We start from the raw sequence: 21,370 nt of genomic DNA on the forward strand, positions 1-21,370 counted from the left end.
ACGCGTGACATGCGCCACGTGCAGAAAATGCTGGAGGCAATTTCTGGGCTGCTTTTGACCCAGTTTTTAGCCCGAAAAACACATATCAGAGGTTGTAGAGTGAAGGAATCAAGTGGTCCCCATCCATCAATTGAAGACTTGATGATTGTTATAAATAATTTTGATTTAAATTCAAATTTGATTTTAAAATTAGGAAAGATATTACTTAATTTTAGAAAATAGATTTTTCTAAAATTAATTAGGATTAGTTATAAAAAGGGATTCCATTAGTTAACTTTGGAGGCCATCAGATTGGAACTCAGCACATTTTACCTGAATCCTTATTTTCACTCTAAACCATGAGCAACTAAACCTCCACTTTTAAGGTTAGGAGCTCTGTCTATTTGTATGGATTGATTTTATTGCTTTTTCTATTTTAATTCAAGTATGGATTTATAATTTAAGAATTGTTTTCGCTCTTCATCATATGAATTTGGGTGGAACGTGATGACAAGTCATCATATACCCATTTCTCAAGCTAATTTCACTTGTTTCACTAGCTTTTATGCACTTTCTTGCACCATAAGTAAGCAATTTAGAGTGGAATTGCATGTTTTATTTGAATCAATCAACCACCCTTTAATTGATGCCAAATCATGAGATTCAAGCTAAATTTAATTGATTTTTGAATGATTTATAAACCTTGTGAATTTAGTGATACTTTGATTGGTTGTTTTGATTAATTGTAGGTGAAGAAAAGAAGAAAAGAAGGAAGCATGGCTTAAGAAGTGTGGCCAAAGGAAGAAAATAGTGTGACAAAAGAAGAAAAGAGTGTAGCGCATGGAAGGGAGAAAGCCACACTGCCCTTCACAAGAGCACACTGCCCTCCAAGGGAGCACAACAATGAACCAAGCATTCAAGGCTTTACTGTCCTGCCCTCCTTGTGGGCGGAGCACAATTCTAGGCCAAGAAACAAGGGAAGGAAAAATTCTGCCCTGCCCTCCTCAAGAGCAATTTCGGGCTCCTCATGGAAAAATTCAAGGAAATTGTTCTCCAAGTGCCACCCATGGGTTTCGAACCCAAGCACATGAAGGGAAGGGAGTGGCGTAACAATAAAGGAAAATGAGCCACACTTGGCTAAAAGGCTACCACCAAGTTTCGAACACAAGATCTCTAGGAAGCCAAGCCTTAAGCGTGAATCATGTGCCAAGAAGAAAAAGCTCAGCATGCCTTCAGCCAGGTTTCGATCTTGGGACCTCACCCAAGAACACGGAAAGCTTGCGCTGCCCTGCCCTTGTGGAGGGCAGAGCAACATTCCTTGGTGCATGGTGCATAATTTGGCACGGCCGGCACACACATTGACGCGCTACAAGGGAGCTTGGGCGCGCAGCTTGGACGCACTATGACAATACTACCCTGCTCTCCACAAGGGCAGGGCAGCATCTTGATGCCCCTCCCAAATTTGGCACGCTAGTTGGATCCACACGCAAGGCTTCCTTGCTCTGCCCTCCACAAGAGCAGAGCAACCACCTGGGAGCAACATGGGCTGAATTTCACTCAAAAATCCAACTTAATTCACTTCTTCACCAAATCAAAAAGCCCACTCAAAATTCTTAGATCCAAAATAGAAAGTGTATAAATAGGTGTTAGTTAGGATTAGAAAAGAGAGCTTACTTTCATTTTAATTTTCATCCTTAGTCAACTTGAGAGCTCACTTTCCATTTTCTGTTTTCGGCAATAGCTTGAGAATTGGAGGAGTGAATTCACTTCTTCTTCCTCTGATTGTTTTATTTTCTTTACTTGGTTTTGTTTGAGTCTTGAGTGTGAAGAATTGAGGAACTTCTGTCTCAATCTCCATTTAAGATCTCTTTGATTTTCCTACTGCATAATTGAGTTAAATTCCATTTCCTTTACTACTGCAATCTTCAATTTCTTTTTAATTGCTTTGTGAACTTGGATCCAGGAAGGCAATTGAGATCTAGACTCTGCTATCTAGTCTCTAGAGTCCTGAGATCTGATTTTCTCTTTTTGGTTCTTCTGCTGAACCATTGCTGCAATTGAATTTCCATTTGCTGTTTGAAGATCTAGTCAATTTCAATTCATCTCTTGCTTGGTTAATTATTGCAATTTAATTTCCCTTGCTTAAATTCTGAAATCCCAGTCCTCAAATCCCTTCTTCATTCAAGCAATTTATATTTCTTGCACTTTAAGTTACCGTAATTTACATTTCTTGCACTTTAAGTTTCAGTATTTTAATTTCTTGTTCTTTAAGATTCAGCACATTTACTTTCAGTTCTCTTGAATTTCTGCAATTCATCCCTCTCCCTTTACATTTCCTGCTATTTACTTACTGTTGAATACAAAATCACTCAACCAATACTTGATTCGCTTGACTAATTCAACCACTAAGCTAAAATTGCTCAATCCTTCAATCCCTGTGGGATCGACCTCACTCCCGTGAGTTTTATTACTTGATGCGACCCGGTACACTTGCCGGTGAGTTTTGTGTTGGATCGTTTTCCACACATCAAGTTTTTGGCATCGTTGCCGGGGATTGAAATAGATTGACAATGATTAAGTGAAGTGGAGGTCTAGATCAAGCACTTTTTCTCTTCTGTTTCTTTAATTTTTTATTAACCCACTAACTGTTTGAAGATTTGCCTCTATCAACTCACTAACTGTTTGAGATTTTATCTCAACTAACTGCACTCAATTTTCAAGAGTGCTGCTGTGTATTCCTTGTGATTGTGTGCATGTCACAGAAAAGAAGAGAAGTTCCAAATTCTGAAGGTCAAGACAAACAGACTATCAGAAGATTGAGAAGAGAAGTCAGAGGGAAGAATACTATAGGAGAAGAAGTCTCTGCGGAAGAAGAATATCATGACATGAAGCCACCACTCATTACACTAATCAAGAACAATTGTTCCTATGGCGGAAATTCATTGGAGGATCCTAAACAGCACATATCCACTTTTCTGAAGACCTGTGGTGCTATCAAACCCGATGGTATAGATCACGACACCTATAAGATCTTGTTATTCCCCTTCTCATTAAGGGGTGAAGCTGCACAATGGCTTGAAACCTTTCCCCAAGGAAGTATCACTAGTTGGGACGATTTGGTTACCAAATTTCTAGCCAAATTATTCTCATCCCAACAGATCATCAAGCTGAAAGAGAGGGTACATCCATTCACACAAGGAGAAGAAGAACCACTCTTCAAGGCATAGGAAAGATACAAGAAAGCAAATGACAAAGTGGGTTTCCAAGCATTCTTTGAAGGATTAACCCCAGAAACAAGAAGAGCAGTGGACTACTTCTCAGATGGCCTACTCAAAGCGACAACAACTGCCCAAGGAACTGCAAATTTCAATGACAACGGATTTGAGAAACCACAGAATGCAGTTTCAGAAAAAGAAGTGATGAATCTTGAAGGAGTAAATGCATTCATGAACCCGAGCAAACAAATGCACTATCAAACCCAGCAACACATGGAGCTGAGAGCTAGAAAAGTTGAATGCCTGCGTTCTACTCCAGTGAATGCATAATTTCCACCATGGAGGCCCCATTCTTATCTGAGAATGGGGGAGTATCAACATCAAGAACAAAAAAGTTTTGATCAGGGCAAATTCATGACCACAAACAACCAACGTCACTCATCCAATAATGCCAATCAAAACCAATACTCACAAAACATGCACTTCCAGCCTCATAACAACTCACAAAATCACCATAACACCTCTGCAACACCCACATCTTATCCACACAATACCTATGTAATTCCTTCACAAGGTTTCCCACATCAACCGGTTCATCTCATACATTCACAACTTTTTCAGAGAATCTCGGACTTGGAAACGATGTTAAAGAAACTCATGGAAGATCAAGTCCATGAGACAAAAAACCATATGGATGCATATAAGAAGCTTGAAGAACACATATTGGCTCAGCATTTTTCAAAAACAACCAAGAAGGAGGAAATCCCTTTCAACATCACTGAGAACAAACCAAATAACAACGAAAATGCTGCAAAAAGGGAAGAATGGAAAAAGATCATAGAGGAAAGTAAGAAAACCTTGGACAAAGAAAGTGCCAACCAAGAAAAACACAACAAGAAAGTCCTACAAGGAGAGGCAGAAGATAGAATCAAAGAAGATCAGAAAATCCCTACTAAGAAATTTTCACTAGGGGATAAAGTACTGCTAAACATTCAAACCATGAAGGTGTCCCCACAGCTGTCTGATCACTATATTGTGACTAAGATCCTTCCACGGAAATTCATAGAGGTCATCAAAGAGGAAACTGGAAGGAAGTTCACGGTAAAGAAAGACAAGCTAAAGCACTGTGATCTTCAATCTCCATGATCAACAGAATGAAGGTTGTCAAGCTAGTGACAATAAAGAAGCGCTTGTTGGGAGGCAACCCAACCTGAGGTAGTTTTCTTTTCATAGCTTTTTCAATAAAAATGTTGAATAATTAGTATGCATTGCAAGGAGCTAAGTTTGGTGTTGCACACCAAGACAATTTAAGGAAGAATGAAGGATTCTAAGTTTGGTGTTCCACCAAAATCTCATTTAAAAACACATTCTCACTTCTTGCACAATGCTAGCTCCAAGCAATCAGACAAATTATTCAACTATTTAACTACTTTCTAGTTTTAATTCCATAACCTTTAGCAAGGACACAAGGTTCCACATATGGTTAACTTGTTGCATTAGAGGAAGTGGCAAGCAATTAGGTTTGGTGTTCCTACACCAAAATTAATCCAAAAGACACACTCAATTTATGCATACTAACCATTCATTTAAGGGCTTGAGAAGCAAGCAACTTTTGAGAATTATGCAGGAAATTAGCCAACAATTGAAGACAATTTGCATTGTGAATCAAAAGGGATACAACAAGAGGAAGAATGAAAAGCTGCAACCCAAAAGGTTGTATCTACACTTAATCCTTATTGTTGTGAAATGTTTTAATTCAGGAATTCTTGTATGTCTTGCTAAAGTGTTCATCTAGTTGCAAGTGAAGTTGTTTGATTAAGTATGCTTATCTGCATAATGCTTGTCATTCATCACTTAGCTTTAAATTTTGTTTTGTTTCCCATATGCTTAAATAAAAGAGAAATGTTTGAATTAGAAAGTAAATGTCCAATGTTGCATAAGTTAGAATGGAAGTTAATGGTGGTATCTGTGTTTGATTAAATGCATAACTCATGAAATAATTGCTGCATAATATCATTTTCATTAAAGTGTGAGCTAGCTTGATGTCATAAAGGTTCCTATCAGTAAAGAAAAAAAATCCCTTGAGAACAAAAATAAAACAGAAAGAAAAGGAAGAAGAAAAAGCCAATGTGGCAAGAAAAACAAAGAAGAAAGGCTGGGCACCAATAGCTTGGACCCTAGGACACATGCCTGTGGTGTTTTTGTACTAGGATATGCTTGGACAAGTAAATTCTAAGGGGTATTTCAAAACCTGGCCACTTAGATCAACTGGTTTGGGATGGCCAATTGAAAGTCCACAATAAAGAGCAACCTAGCTACAGAACATTTAGTTATCCAAAGAGGTGTTGGGCATCAATGATCCTAGGAGGAAATAGTGAGCCATGTGTCTGTGGTGAAGAAATGTTGAGTAAAAATAAAGCCAAAGGCTACTGCAACATTTGACACTAAGCCTTCAAAGAATAATAAGCTTGTTAAGCAAAATAAAACAAGAAAAGTTAGCAAGGGAGCAAGTAAAAAGTAAACCTTATAACAGCAAGCTTAGTAACCCTTTGAGGAAAAGTGTACATTATGTAACAGGAAACAATAACTGAGTCATCATTTTCTGCATAAAAACTCCATAAATCAAGTTCTACTATATGCCTAATAAGGATATGTATGCTTTTCTTTTTTTCATTTCATTTCCTCTTAATTTTGATGCTTGCTTGGGGACAAGCAAGATTTAAGTTTGGTGTTGTGATGACAAGTCATCATATACCCATTTCTCAAGCTAATTTCACTGTTTCACTAGCTTTTATGCACTTTCTTACACCATAAGTAAGCAATTTAGAGTGGAATTGCATGTTTTATTTGAATCAATCAACCACCCTTTAATTGATGCTAAATCATGAGATTCAAGCTAAATTTAATTGATTTTTGAATGATTTATAAACCTTGTGAATTTAGTGATACTTTGATTGGTTGTTTTGATTAATTGTAGGTGAAGAAAAGAAGAAAATAAGGAAGCGTGGCTTAAGAAGTGTGGCCAAAGGAAGAAAATAGTGTGGCAAAAGAAGAAAAGAGTGTAGCGCATGGAAGGGAGAAAGCCACACTGCCCTCCACAAGAGCACACTGCCCTCCAAGGGAGCACAACAATGAACCAAGTATTCAAGGCTTCACTGCCCTGCCCTCCTTGTGGGCGGAGCACAATTCTAGGCCAAGAAACAAGGGAAGGAAAAATTCTGCCCTGCCCTCCTCAAGAGCAATTTCAGGCTCCTCATGGAAAAATTCAAGGAAATTGTTCTCCAAGTGCCACCCATGGGTTTCGAACCCAAGCACATGAAGGGAAGGGAGTGGCGCAACAATAAAGGAAAATGAGCCACACTTGGCTAAAAGGCTACCACCAAGTTTTGAACACAAGATCTCTAGGAAGCCAAGCCTTAAGCGTGAATCATGTGCCAAGAAGAAAAAGCTCAGCATGCCTTCAGCTAGGTTTCGATCTTGGGACCTCACCCAAGAACACGGAAAGCTTGCGCTGCCCTGCCCTTGTGGAGGGTAGAGCAACATTCCTTGGTGCATGGTGCATAATTTGGCACGGCCAGCACACACATTGACGCACAACAAGGGAGCTTGGGCGGGCAGCTTGGATGCACCATGACAACACTACCCTGCTCTCCACAAGGGCAGGGCAGCATCTTGATGCCCCTCCTAAATTTGGGACGCTAGTTGGATCCACATGCAAGGCTTCCTTGCTCTGCCCTCCACAAGAGCAGAGCAACCTCCTGGGAGCAACATAGGCTGAATTTCACTCAAAAATCCAACTTAATTCACTTCTTCACCAAATCAAAAAGCCCACTCAAAATTCGTAGATCCAAAATAGAAAGTGTATAAATAGGTGTTAGTTAGGATTAGAAAAGAGAGCTTACTTTCATTTTAATTTTCATCCTTAGTCAACTTGAGAGCTTACTTTCCATTTTCTATTTTCGGCAATAGCTTGAGAATTGGAGGAGAGAATTCACTTCTTCTTCCTCTGATTGTTTTATTTTCTTTACTGGGTTTTATTTGAGTCTTGAGTGTGAAGAATTGAGGAACTTCTGTCTTAATCTCCATTTAAGATCTCTTTGATTTTCCTACTGCATAATTGAGTTAAATTCCATTTCCTTTACTGCTGCAATCTTCAATTTCTTTTTAATTGCTTTGTGAACTTGGATCTAGGAAGGCAATTGAGATCTAGACTCTGCTATCTAGTCTCTGGAGTCCTGAGATCTAATTTTCTCTTTTTGGTTCTTCTGCTGAACCATTGCTGCAATTGAATTTCCATTTGCTGTTTGAAGATCTAGTCAATTTCAATTCATCTCTTACTTTGTTAATTATTGCAATTTAATTTCCCTTGCTTAAATTCTAAAATCCCAGTCCTCAAATCCCTTCTTCATTCAAGCAATTTATATTTCTTGCACTTTAAGTTACCGCAATTTACATTTCTTGCACTTTAAGTTTCAGTCATTTAATTTCTTGTTCTTTAATATTCAGCATCTTTACTTTCAGTTCTCTTGAATTTCTGCAATTCATCCCTCTCCCTTTACATTTCCTGCTATTTACTTATTGTTGAATACAAAATCACTCAACCAATACTTGATTCGCTTGACTAAATCAACCACTAAGCTAAAATTGCTCAATCCTTCAATCCCTGTGGGATCGACCTCACTCCCGTGAGTTTTATTACTTGATGCGACCCGGTACACTTGCCGGTGAGTTTTGTGTTGGATTGTTTTCCACACATCAGAATGGAAGTATGACCCACTTTCTATTTGAGTTCTTGTATAACTTGGAAAAGCTCTTTACTTGAACAACAGTTTGAAAACATATTCTCCTAAATTTTAACTATCTGGATTTAACAGGATACGTGACATATAATCTTTTTATTTTTGGGTAATTAGAGTTTTTGTGGTATATAAACTGGAATTTGATCATCACCCTCTAATTGGAATTAATTGACCAAGGAATTGGCTATTGATGAATTTTAGAGGAGACTAGAAAGGTCTAAGGAATTAGGGTCTAGTCACATATAGTTTGCCATAAATTAAATCCTACATGATTAAAATAGTTAGTAAGAAAAGTTAATCTGGAAAAATAGATGATGAGCAGATAATTTATACGCTTTTTGGCACTGTTTTTAGTATGTTTTTAGTACATTTTAGTTAGTTTTTAGTATGTTTTTATTAGTTTTTATTTAAAATTCACTTTTCTGGGCTTTACTATGAGTTTGTGTGTTTTTCTGTGATTTCAGGTCATTTCTGGCTGAAATTGAGGGACCTGAGCAAAAATCTGATTCAGAGGCTGAAAAAGGACTGCAGATGCTGTTGGATTCTGACCTCCCTGCACTCGAAGTGGATTTTCTGGAGTTACAGAAGCCCAATTAGCGCGATCTCAATTGCGTTGGAAAGTAGACATCCTGGGCTTTCCAGCAATACGTAATAATCTATACTTTGCCCGAGATTTGATGGCACAAACCGGCGTTGCAAATCAGCTTCAGAATTCCTGGCGTTTAACGCCGGAACTGGCACAAAAATTGGAGTTAAACGCCCAAACTGGCACAAAAGCTGGCGTTTAACTCCAGAAAAAGTCTCTACACATGAAAGCTTCAATGCTCAGCCCAAGTACACACCAAGTGGACCCCGGAAGTGGATTTTTACGTCATTTACTCATTTCTGTATATCCTAGGTTACTAGTTCACTATAAATAGGATATTTTGATATTGTATCTTTACCTCATGACATTTTTACACGTTTCATACTGTACCTTCTACATCATGAGTCTCTAAACCCCATGGTTGGGGGTGAGGAGCTCTGCTGTGTCTTGATGAATTAATGCAATTACTACTGTTTTTCATTCAATCACGCTTGCTTCTATTCTAAGATATCACTTGTTCTTCAACTTGATGAATGTGATGATCCGTGACACTGATCATCATTCTCACCTATGAACGTGTGCCTGACAACCACCTCCGTTCTACTTTAGATTGAGTGAATATCTCTTGGATTCCTTAATCAGAATCTTCGTGGTATAAGCTAGAATTGATGGCAGCATTCAAGAGAATCCGGAAGATCTAAACCTTGTCTGTGGTATTCTGAGTAGGATTCAAGGATTGAATTACTGTGACGAGCTTCAAACTCCTGAGGGATGGGCGTTAGTGACAGACGCAAAAGAATCACTGGATTCTATTCCAACATGATTGAGAACCGACAGATGATTAGCCGTGCTGTGACAGAGCGCGTTGAACATTTTCACTGAGAGGATGGGAGGTAGCCATTGACAACGGTGAAACCCTACATATAGCTTGCCATGGAAAGAGCCTTGCATGCATGAAGAAGAAGAAGACAGTAGGAAAGCAGAAATTCAGAAGATAGAGCATCTCCAAAACCTCAACCTGTTCTCCATTACTGCAAAACAAGTATTTATTTCACGTTCTTTTACTTTTCACAATTAAACCTGAGAATTATTGATATCCTCACTAAAAGTTACAAGATAACCATAGCTTGCTTCAAGCCGACAATCTCCGTGGGATCGACCCTTACTCACGTAAGGTATTACTTGGACGACCCAGTGCACATGCTGGTTAGTTGTGCGGAATTGCAAGAGTGTGATTGCAATTTCGTGCACCAAGTTTTTGGCGCCGTTGCCGGGGATTGTTCGAGTTTGGACAACTGACGGTTTATCTTGTTGCTTAGATTAGGAATATTTTATTTTTGTTGGTTTAGAGTCTTTTATTTGAGTTTAGTTTCATATTTTAAGTTTGGTGTCTTCTTTGTGTTTTCCTTTAATTTTTCAAAAATTTGTGTTGGATTTTCTAAAAATTTTAAGTTTGGTGTCTCTTGTGCTTTTATTTACTTAAAAATTTAAAAAAAAAATTGTTCTTGGTGTTCATCTTGACATTCAAAGTTTTCTTGTTTGTTCTCTTTGTTTTGATCTAAAATTTCTAAGTTTAGTGTCATTTTGTTGTTTTTCTCTTTCCTCACTAAAATTCAAAATTCAAAAAAATATCCTTTCCTTATTTTACTCATAAATTTCGAAATTTTCCATTAAATTAGTCAAAGATTTTCAAAATCATATCTTTTTTTAGTCAAGTCAAAATTCTAATTTCAAAAATTGATCTTTTCAAATCTTTTTCAAAAATCAAATCTTTTTAATTTCTTCAATCATATCTTTTCAATCATTTTTTTGCAATCATATCTTCTCAATCAAATCTTTTTCAAAATAATTTTCAATCATATCTTTTTAATTGCTAATTCCAAAATCTTTTTAATTAATTAATTAATTTAGTTTTCAATTTGCTTTGATTTTATTTTCTTTTAGTTTTTGAAATTTTATTTTATTTTCTATTTATTTTATTTTATTTTTTCGGTCACTTTTAATTAAATAAAATAAAAAAAATAAATATAATAATATCCACATCATCTCCCTTTCTCCATCATGGACCTAAGTGGAATTGAGCAATCCAGAAGGACTCTGGGGTCATATGCTAACCCCATTACAGATGGGAGTAGTATCAGTATACCTCCCATTAAAGCAAGCAGCTTTGAGCTAAATCCTCAACTCATTATCATGGTGCAGCAAAATTGCCAGTATTCCAGTCTTCCACAGGAAGAACCTACTGAGTTTCTGGCACAGTCTTTACAAATTGCTGACACAGTACGTGATAAAGAGGTGGATCAGGATGTCTACAGATTATTACTGTTTCCATTTGCTGTAAAAGATCAAGCTAAGAGGTGGTTGAATAACCAACCCACAGCAAGCATAAAAACATGGAGACAGTTATCAGACAAATTCCTGAATCAATTTTACCCTCCAAAAAGGATGACACAGCTAAGGCTGGACATCCAAGGCTTTAAACAAGAGGATAATGAATCCCTTTATAATGCCTGGGAGAGGTATAGAGGTATGCTAAGAAAATGCCCTTCTGAGATGTTTTCAGAGTGGGTACAGTTAGACATCTACTATGGGGTTACAAAAAAAGCTCAGATGTCTCTAGACCACTCAGCTGGTGGATCTATTCATATGAGGAAGACAATTGAAGAGGTTCAAGAACTGATAGATACTGTTGCTAGAAATCAACATTAGTACTCTAGTAGTGAGCCATCTACAAAAGAAGAAGCTATGGCAGTAGCTACTGATCATAATCCTCAAGAACAAATTGTTGAGCTTAATCAACAATTACTCCTGATGACAAAACAGTTGGCAGAATTTAAAGAGATGCTCCAAGAAACTAAAATTGCCAACAAGAACATAGAATCACAGTTGAATCAGACAAAACAGCAGTTATCTAAACAGATAATAGAAGAATGCCAAGCAGTTCAACTGAGGAGTGGGAAGACATTGAATAACACTGCTCAAGGTAGCAAAAAGCCAAGAAAGGAACAATTGACAGAGGATAACCAAACCACTGCCCAAAATCCCTATGAGGACAGTAAGAGCCCAGAGAGGAATACTACTGGCGTTCAAACGCCAGAAAAGGGGGAAAAGTTAGCGTTAAATGCCCATTCCTCACCCAATCCTGGCGTTCAAACGCCAATGAGGAATCAGACACCTGAGAGTGCTGATAGTAACCCCTCTAAAAAGGCTTCTCCAACCACCTCTGTAAGGAATAAACCTGCAGCAACTAAGGTTGAAGAATATAAAACCAAGATGCCTTATCCTCAGAAACTCCGCCAAGCGGAACAGGATAAGCAATTTGCCCGCTTTGCAGACTATCTAAGGACTCTTGAAATAAAGATTCCCTTTGCAGAGGCACTTGAGCAAATACCTTCTTATGCTAAGTTCATGAAAGAGATCTTAAGTCATAAGAAGGATTGGAGAGAAACTGAAAAAGTGTTTCTCACTGAAGAATGCAGTGCAGTCATTCTGAAGAGCTTACTAGAAAAGCTCCAAGATCCAGGAAGCTTTATGATACCATGCACATTAGAAGGTGCTTGCACCAAGACAGCCCTATGTGACCTTGGAGCAAGTATCAATCTAATACCTGCATCCACTATCAGAAAGCTTGGGTTGACTGAAGAAGTCAAACCAACCCGGATATGCCTCCAACTTGCTGATGGCACCATTAAATACCCATCAGGCATAATTGAGGACATGATTGTCAAGGTTGGGCCATTCGCCTTTCCAACTGACTTTGTAGTGCTGGAAATGGAGGAGCACAAGAGTGCAACTCTCATCCTAGGAATACCCTTCCTAGCAACTAGACGAACTCTCATTGACGTCCAAAAAGGGGAATTAACCCTGAGAGTCAATGAGGATGAGTTCAAGTTGAATGTTATCAAAGCTATGCAGCATCCAGACACATCAAGTGACTGCATGAGCACTGATATTATTGACTCTTTGGTAGAGGAGGTCAATATGACTGAAAGTCTCGAATCAGAGCTAGAGGACATCTTTAAAGATGTTCAGCCTGATCTGGAGGAACTAAAGGAAATAAAAGAAATTCTGAAAATTCCTCAGGAAGAGGATAAGCCTCCTAAACCCGAGCTCAAGCCACTACCACCATCCCTGAAATATGCATTTCTGGGAGAAGGTGACACTTTTCCAGTGATCATAAGCTCTGCTTTAAATCCACAGGAAGAGGAAGCACTAATTCAAGTGCTAAGGACACACAAGACAGCTCTTGGGTGGTCCATAAGTGATCTTAAGGGCATTAGCCCAGCAAGATGCATGCACAAGATCCTATTGGAGGATGATGCTAAGCCAGTGGTTCAACCACACAGGCGGCTAAATCCAGCCATGAAAGAGGTGGTGCAGAAAGAGGTCACTAAGTTACTAGAGGCTGGGATTATTTATCCTATTTCTGATAGCCGCTGGGTGAGCCCTGTCCATGTTGTCCCCAAAAAGGGAGGCATGACAGTGGTTCATAATGAAAAGAATGAACTGGTTCCTACAAGAACAGTTACAGGGTGGCGTATGTGTATTGACTACAGAAGGCTCAATACAGCCACCAAAAAGGATCATTTTCCTTTACCATTTATAGACCAGATGCTAGAGAGATTAGCAGGTCATGAATACTACTACTTTTTGGTTGGCTATTCAGGTTACAACCAAATTGTAGTAGATCCTCAGAACCAAGAGAAAACAGCATTCACATGTCCTTCTGGAGTGTTTGCCTACAGAAGGATGCCTTTTGGTCTGTGTAATGCACCTGTAACCTTTCAGAGGTGCATGCTCTCTATTTTCTCAGATATGGTAGAGAAATTTCTGGAAGTCTTCATGGATGACTTTTCAGTATTTGGAGACTCATTCAGCTCCTGCCTTCACCATCTAGCACTTGTTCTGAAAAGATGCCAAGAGACCAACCTAGTTCTAAACTGGGAAAAATGTCACTTTATGGTGACTGAAGGGATTGTCCTTGGGCATAAAATTTCAAACAAGGGAATAGAGATGGATCAAGCTAAAGTTGAGGTAATTGGAAAATTACCACCACCTGCCAATGTTAAGACAATCAGAAGCTTTCTGGGGCATGCAGGATTCTACAGAAGGTTTATAAAGGATTTTTCAAAAATTGCAAAACCTCTGTGTAATCTGCTAGCTGCTGACACGCCATTTATCTTTGATAAGGAGTGTCTGCAGGCGTTTGAGACTTTGAAAGCTAAGCTGGTCACAGTACCAGTCATCTCTGCACCAGACTGGACATTATCATTTGAACTAATGTGTGATGCCAGTGACCATGCCATTGGTGCAGTATTGGGATAAAGGCATGATAAGCTTCTGCACGTCATTTATTATGGCAGCCGTATTCTAAATGATGCACAGAAGAAATACACAACCACAGAAAAGGAGTTACTTGTAGTGGTTTATGCCATTGACAAGTTCAGATCTTATTTAGTAGGATCAAAAGTGATTGTGTACACTGACCATGCTGCTCTTAAATATCTACTCACAAAGCAGGATTCAAAACCCAGGCTCATAAGATGGGTGTTGCTTCTGCAAGAGTTTAATATAGAAATAAGAGACAGAAAAGGGACAGAGAATCAAGTAGCTGATCACCTGTCCCGAATAGAACCAGTAGCAGGAGCATCCCTCCCTCCTATTGAGATCTCTGAAACCTTTCTGGATGAGCAACTCTTCGCCATTCAGGAAGTACCATGGTTTGCAGACAGGAAAGGGAAGAAGCATGAAAAGCTTCTCTCAAAACAGAGTCAAACAGAGCCCCCACAGTCAATCTCTAAGTTTGGTGTTGGGAGGCCACAACCAAATTCTAAGTTTGGTGTTGAACCCCCACAGTCAAACTCTAAGTTTGGTGTTGGGAGGTTCCAACATTGCTCTGAGTATCCGTAAGACTCCAAGAGAGCCCACTGTCAAGCTACTGACATTAAAGAAGCGCTTGTTGGGAGGCAACCCAAAGTTATATTTATCTATTTTCCATTGTTATTTTATGTTTTCTGCAGGTTGATGATCATGTGAAGTCACAAAATCAATTGAAAAAGCAAAAACAGAATGAAAAACAGAAAGAAAAGTAGCACACCCTGGAGGAAAAACCTGCTGGTGTTTAAACACCAGTAAGGGTAGGAAATGGGCGTTTAACACCCAGTCTGGCACCATACTGGGCGTTTAACGCCAGAAAGGGGAACCAGACTAGCGTTAAACGCCAGGAAGGGGCAAGAAGCTGGCGTTAAACGCCAGAAATGGGCACCAGTCCGGCGTTTAACGCCAGAATTGGCATAAAGAGCATTTTTGCTCGCCACTTGGTGCAGGGATGAATTTTCCTTGACACCTCTGGATCTGTGGACCCCACAGGATCCCCACCTACCCCACCACTCTCTCTCTTCTTCACCCATTCACCAATCACCTCAACACCTCTTCCCCAAAAAACCCCTCACCTATCAAATCCCACCATTCTCTTCACCACTCACATCCATCCTTCATAAAACCCCACCTACCTCACCATTCAAATTCAAACCACTTTCCCTCCCAAACCCACCCACAAAGCCCCCTCCATCTCAGCCATTTTCTTCTTCTTCTACTCCTTTCTTTCTTCTTTTGCTCGAGGACGAGCAAACCTTCTAAGTTTGGTGTGGTAAAAGCGTTGCTTTTTGTTTTTCCATAACCATTTATGGCATCTAAGGCCGGAGAAACCTCTAGGAAGAGGAAAGGGAAGGCAGTTGCTTCCAACTCCGAGTCATGAGAGATGGAGAGATTCATCTCAAAAGCCCATCACTAAGAAAGAGGATGGAGCAAACAAAAGAGCCCACTCATGGACCTCAACAAAAGCAACCATTATCCTCCATGAAATCAGAGAGGAGCAACAAGGGTAAGGAAGAGACATTGAGGAGCTCAAGCACTCCATAGGATCTTCAAGAAGGAAAACTAGCCGTCATCACTAAGGTGGACCCGCTCCTTAATTTCCTTGTTCTTATTATTCTGTTTTTCGATTTCTATGCATGATGTTCTATCTATGTTTATGTCTTCACTACATGATCATTAGTATCTTAGTGTCTATGCCTTAAAGCTATGAATGTCCTATGAATCCATCACCTTTCTTAAATGAAAAATGCTTTAATCACAAAAGAACAAGAAGTACAGGATTTCGAATTCATCTCTGAAACTAGTTGAATTAGTTTGATGTGGTGACAATACTTTTTGTTTTCTGAATGAATGCTTGAATAGTGCATATGTCTTTTGAATTTGTTGATTAAAGAATGTTAAACTTGTTGGCTCTTGAAAGAATGATGGTAAAGGAGAAATGTTATTGAGGATCTGAAAAATCATTAGATTGATTCTTGAAGCAAGAAAAAGCAGTATATGAAAAAGGAAATTAAAAAGAGAGAGAGAGAGAGAGAGAGAGAGAGAGCAAGCAGAAAAAGCCAATAGCCCTTTAAACAAAAAGGCAAGGGTAAAAATAAAAAGTGATCCAAGGCAAAAAGAGTGTTCTTAAGAACCCTGGACACCTCTAATTGGGGACTCTAGCAAAGCTGAGTCACAATCTGAAAAGGTTTACCCAGTTATGTGTCTGTGGCATGTATGTATCCGGTGGTAATACTGGAAGACAGAGTTCTTTGGGCCACAGCCAAGACTCATAAAGTAACTATATTCAAGAATCATCATACTTAACTAGGAGAATCAATAACACTATCTGAATTCTGAGTTCCTATAGATGCTAATCATTCTAAACTTCAAAGGATAAACTGAGATGCCAAAACTGTTCAGAGGCAAAAAGCTACTAGTCCCGCTCATCTAATTGGAGCTAAGTTTCATTGATATTTTGGAGTCTATAGTATATTCTCTTCTTTTTATCCTATTTGATTTTCAGTTGCTTGGGGACAAGCAACAATTTAAGTTTGGTGTTGTGATGAGCGGATAATTTATACGCTTTTTGGCACTGTTTTTAGTACATTTTAGTTAGTTTTTAGTATGTTTTTATTAGTTTTTATTTAAAATTTACTTTTCTGGGCTTTACTATGAGTTTGTGTGTTTTTCTGTGATTTTAGGTAATTTCTGGCTGAAATTGAGGGACCTGAGTAAAAATCTGATTCAGAGGCTGAAAAAGGACTGCAGATGCTGTTGGATTCTGACCTCCCTGTACTCGAAGTGAATTTTATGGAGCTACAGAAGCCTAATTAGCGCGCTCTCAATTGCGTTGGAAATTAGACACCCTGGGCTTTCCAGAAATGTATAATAGTCCATACTTTGCCTGAGATTTGATGGCCCAAACCGGCATTGCAAATCAGCTTCAGAATTCTCGGCGTTTAACGTCGGAACTGGCACAAAAATTGGAGTTAAACGCCCAAACTGGCACAAAAGCTGGCGTTTAACTCCAGAAAAAGTCTTTACACATGAAAGCTTTAATGCTCAGCCCAAGCACACACCAAGTGGACCCCGGAAGTAGATTTTTACGTCATTTACTCATTTCTGTATATCCTAGGTTACTAGTTCACTATAAATAGGATATTTTGACATTGTATCTTTACCTCATGACATTTTTACACATTTCATACTGTACCTTCTACATCATGAGTCTCTAAACCCCATGGTTGGGGGTGAGGAGCTCTGCTGTGTCTTGATGGATTAATGCAATTACTACTGTTTTTCATTCAATCACGCTTGCTTCTATTCTAAGATATCACTTGTTCTTCAACTTGATGAATGTGATGATCTGTGACACTCATCATCATTCTCACCTATGAACGTGTGCATGACAACCACCTCCGTTCTACTTTAGATTGAGTGAATATCTCTTGGATTCCTTAATCAGAATCTTCGTGGTATAAGCTAGAATTGATGGCAGTATTCAAGAGAATCCAGAAGGTCTAAACCTTGTCTGTGGTATTCTGAGTAGGATTCAAGGATTGAATGACTGTGACGAGCTTCAAACTCCTAAGGGATGGGCGTTAGTGACAGACACAAAAGAATCACTAGATTCTATTCCAACCTGATTGAGAACCGACAGATGATTAGCCGTGCTGTCACAGAGCGCGTTGAACATTTTCACTGAGAGGATGGGAGGTAGCCATTGACAACAGTGAAACCCTACATACAGCTTGCCATGGAAAGAGCCCTGCGTGCATGAAGAAGAAGACAGTAGGAAAGCAGAGATTCAGAAGATAGAGCATCTCCAAAACCTCAACATGTTCTCCATTACTACAAAACAAGTATTTATTTCATGTTCTTTTACTTTTCACAATTAAACTTGAGAATTATTGATATCCTGACTAAAAGTTACAAGATAACCATAGCTTGCTTCAAGCCGAAAATCTCTGTGGGATCGACCCTTACTCACGTAAGGTATTACTTGGACGACCCAGTGCACTTGCTGGTTAGTTGTGCGGAATTGCAAGAGTGTGATTGCAATTTCGTGCACCAATAGATAACTCTGAAACCTTAACTATTTTCTCCATATTTTATTTCCAAACCATTTACTTTGCTATTTTAGTTTTTGTACGATTGTTTAATGCTCTTTGAACATCCAACACTCTTTTCTGTTTGCCTGACTAAGCTCATCAATCAACCATTGTTGCTTGATCCATCAATCCTCGTGGGATCAACCCTCACTCACCTAAGGTATTACTCGGTACGACCCAGTACACTTGCCGGTTAGTTTGTGGGTTATAAATCCCGCACCAGTGAACTTGAGTGGTGGATGTCCATTCTACATTGTGTGAGGGTTGTTAATTAACTTGGTTTTCGCTAATGCTAGTCTTTCACTAAGTCAATTAGTGAGTTGGCTAGGACTTGTGGATTGAGGTTAATTATGCCCTTTTGACTTATTCTCGATGTAGAGTTGACTAATTGGGATTAGTCCACACATAATCATCATGTTTGTGGTCCACAACTAGGATAGCAAGCCCTAATTACCCAATCCTAACCAAGAGCTCTTTTAGTATTTAATTTTCAATTGCATTGCTTCTACTTGCATGTTCATTTTAATTACTTGCATATCAAGTTTCTTTCTTGCATATTTACATTTCTTGCTATTTACATTTTCTTGTCATCATCCAATCCCTCATGTTCCCTCATAGCCAATAATATGCACTTTAATTGTAACTCCTAGGGAGAACAACCCGAGGTTTAAATACTCTCGGTTAATTAGAATTTGTAAACATTTGATTAAGAGAATTCATTGTTAGTTTGGACTATGCTACCAACAAATTGACTTTTTTTTATCAATTCTAAACCGGCAATAGTTCTCTTATCAAATTTGGCGCCGTTGCCAGGGAGTTGCAATGGTGTTGTGTTATTGGCTATTGTGTATATGTTAATATGTAAATAGCTTGTTTTGATTGATTGGTTTTTTTCGCTAGTTTTAGGAGTTCATTTTACTTATTCTTATTACCTTTGGTTCCTATTTCCTTTTTATCCTATGAATTCTCACCCATTGCGTTGTGAGTTTTGTGCATCGTGCCATAGGAATTGGAAATTTCAATTTCTTGTTACCTACATGGAATGAAAGGAATTCACAACAAGATGTGGGTGCACAAGCTTTGGAGTCTCAAAAGCCTTGGAGAATACAAGCTTGGTTGGGATTTCAAGGAGGTTTGATGAGAGCTCTCCATAAGTCCAACTTAAAGACATTAAACTAAAGTGCTAGGTGGGAGACACCCCACCATGGTAACATTGTTCCAACCCTTCTCTTTTTGTATATATTTTGGCTTAGTTTCTTTTTCTTATGCTTGATTAGCTTAGAATTAGTTTAATTTTGAGAATTTGTTAGGTTAATTTTGGTATGGATCATGAATTTATAGGTGTTTGAATATTTTGGGGGTTGAGCTTTCATTGTACTAAGGCTTGGTACCTTAGAATTTTGAGAAAAAAAATTCGTGAAAACAGGCCATTTGTGCGTGCGCACCACCTCGTGCGTGCACACACAACTTCGATTTTCAGCAACCTGTGCGGTGCACACAAGCCTGTGCGCATGCACACTCTCTTTATCACCCTCTGTTTGCAGCGCCAGCACAGCCTGTGCGCATGAACCCATACCCCCTTTTCCTCATAGTGTGCGTACACACACATATCTGTGCGTATGCACACCCCTGTTTTCTCACTATTATTTTTCTTTTCTCTTATTCTCTTCTCTCAACTTCTTCTCTTCTTTTCTCTTCCTCTCTCTTCTCCTCCTTCCACCCTATTTTCTGCTTATTCTTGTTAGTTTTGCTCATATTTCATTTTTCATTCTAGTAATTTTATTAGTTTTGGGTTACTTGCTTGTTAAGTCAATAAATTGCAAGTGTTGTTCAATGCCTAATTGGATTGCTTGTTGCTTGAAGTTTCCACCAATGCACTTATACTTTGCCTTAATTTACTAGTACCTAGTGGGTTTGGATACTCATGTTTTGATTATACCACTAGGATAAATTATATAAGTGCATTGAATTAAGTGATTTAAGTTAAAATTACTTGTTCATCATGATTTGCATATCAAATTCATCACATGTCCGGTACTTGTTCCTTGTTAATGCTTTGCATTTTTTTGAGTGACTTAACTTGATTTTTATCAAACTCGTCAATTTTTGTAACAAGTACCTTCCCATGTGACATTTTCATTATGTTTCATAATGAATAAGGAGTTTCCGTTCATTATAGGATTGGTTGTTGTTTATTGTGCTATTTTATATCAGTCTTGCGCTTTCACTTGCACAATTTCAATATTCAATATCAAATACTCAATTCACTTTTGTGGGTACCTAGGGTTGCTTGTGCCTTAAGTTTTGCTTATTCTTTACTTGCAACCTAGGCTATTTAATTGAGGACCATATCATTTCTTTTCATTATGTGGTTTACGTTTCGCTTAGCCAATGTGTTGTGTTCTAAATTGTGCGCGCATTTAGAATATACATATTGTCGTTTATCATACCACACACATCTTACTTTTCCTCAATTGTTATTTATTTTTTTACACAGTGATGAGCGGATAATTTATACGCTTTTCGGTATTATTTTTAGGTAGTTTTTAGTAGGATCTATCTACTTTTAGGGATATTTTATTGGTTTTTATGCTAAATTCACATTTATGGACTTTACAATGAGTTTGTGTATTTTTCTGTGATTTCAGGTATTTTCTGGCTGAAATTGAGGGACCTGCGCAAAAATCTGATAGAAGGCTGACAAAGGACTGCTGATGCTGTTGGATTCTGACCTCCTTGAACTCGAAATGGATTTTCTGGAGCTACAAAACTCCAAATGGAGCGCTTTTAACGGCGTTGGAAAGTAGACATCCAGGGCTTTCCAGCAATATATAATATTCTATACTTTATTTGAGATTAGATGATGCAAACCGGCTCTCAACGCCAGTTCCATGCTGCATTCTAGAGTCAAACGCCAGAAACACGTCACGAACTAGAGTTGAACGCCAAAAACTCGTTACAACTTGGCATTCAACTCCAAGAGAAGCCTCTGCACGTGTAAAGTTCAAGCTCAGCCCAAGCACACACCAAGTGGGCCCCGGAAGTGGATTTCTACATCAATTACTTATTTCTGTAAACCCTAGTAGTTAGTCTAGTATAAATAGGACTTTTTACTATTGTATTCAGTGTCTTTTGACTGTCTAGTCTTCTGACTATTCGGTCTTTTGAACACAATTGGGGGCTGGCCATTCGGCCATGCCTGGACCTTTATCACTTATGTATTTTCAACGGTGGAGTTTCTACACACCATAGATTAAGGGTGTGGAGCTCTGCTGTACCTCGAGTTTTAATGTAATTACTACTATTTTCTATTCAATTCAA

Source organism: Arachis hypogaea, chromosome 6, assembly GCF_003086295.3.
Source record: "Arachis hypogaea cultivar Tifrunner chromosome 6, arahy.Tifrunner.gnm2.J5K5, whole genome shotgun sequence".
In the NCBI taxonomy this organism is placed as follows: Eukaryota; Viridiplantae; Streptophyta; class Magnoliopsida; order Fabales; family Fabaceae; genus Arachis; species Arachis hypogaea.